Consider the following 669-nt stretch of genomic DNA (forward strand, 5'->3'; position numbering starts at 1 on the left):
CCATTTGCTCATTCCCATTGTATACAACATCAAAGCCCTCAAGCCGCCGCCTTAACCTGGCCTTCTCAGCTTCCAGCTCCTCCTCGGAGTCCTCGTCGTCAAAGTGTTCACGACGATATGTCTTTCCTTCACAATATCGGACAAATGCAAGCTCCGTGTGACCCCCAATAAAATCGGTATTCCACTTCTGTCAGGCTTCCCTTGGTGTTCCACTGTAAGTGTTCTCATTCGCTTCGTCTCATGTGAAGCATCATCCCCTTGGTGCTTCCTGACAAGTCTCACCATTTGCTCATTCCCATTGTATACAACATCAAAGCCCTCAAGCCGCCGCCTTAACCTGGCCTTCTCAGCTTCCAGCTCCTCCTCGGAGTCCTCGTCGTCAAAGTGTTCACGACGATATGTCTTTCCTTCACAATATCGGACAAATGCAAGCTCCGTGTGACCCCCAATAAAATCGGTATTCCACTTCTGTCAGGCTTCCCTTGGTGTTCCACTGTAAGTGTTCTCATTCGCTTCGTCTCATGTGAAGCATCATCCCCTTGGTGCTTCCTGACAAGTCTCACCATTTGCTCATTCCCATTGTATACAACATCAAAGCCCTCAAGCCGCCGCCTTAACCTGGCCTTCTCAGCTTCCAGCTCCTCCTCGGAGTCCTCGTCGTCAAAGTGT

Source organism: Triticum aestivum, chromosome 6B, assembly GCF_018294505.1.
Source record: "Triticum aestivum cultivar Chinese Spring chromosome 6B, IWGSC CS RefSeq v2.1, whole genome shotgun sequence".
In the NCBI taxonomy this organism is placed as follows: Eukaryota; Viridiplantae; Streptophyta; class Magnoliopsida; order Poales; family Poaceae; genus Triticum; species Triticum aestivum.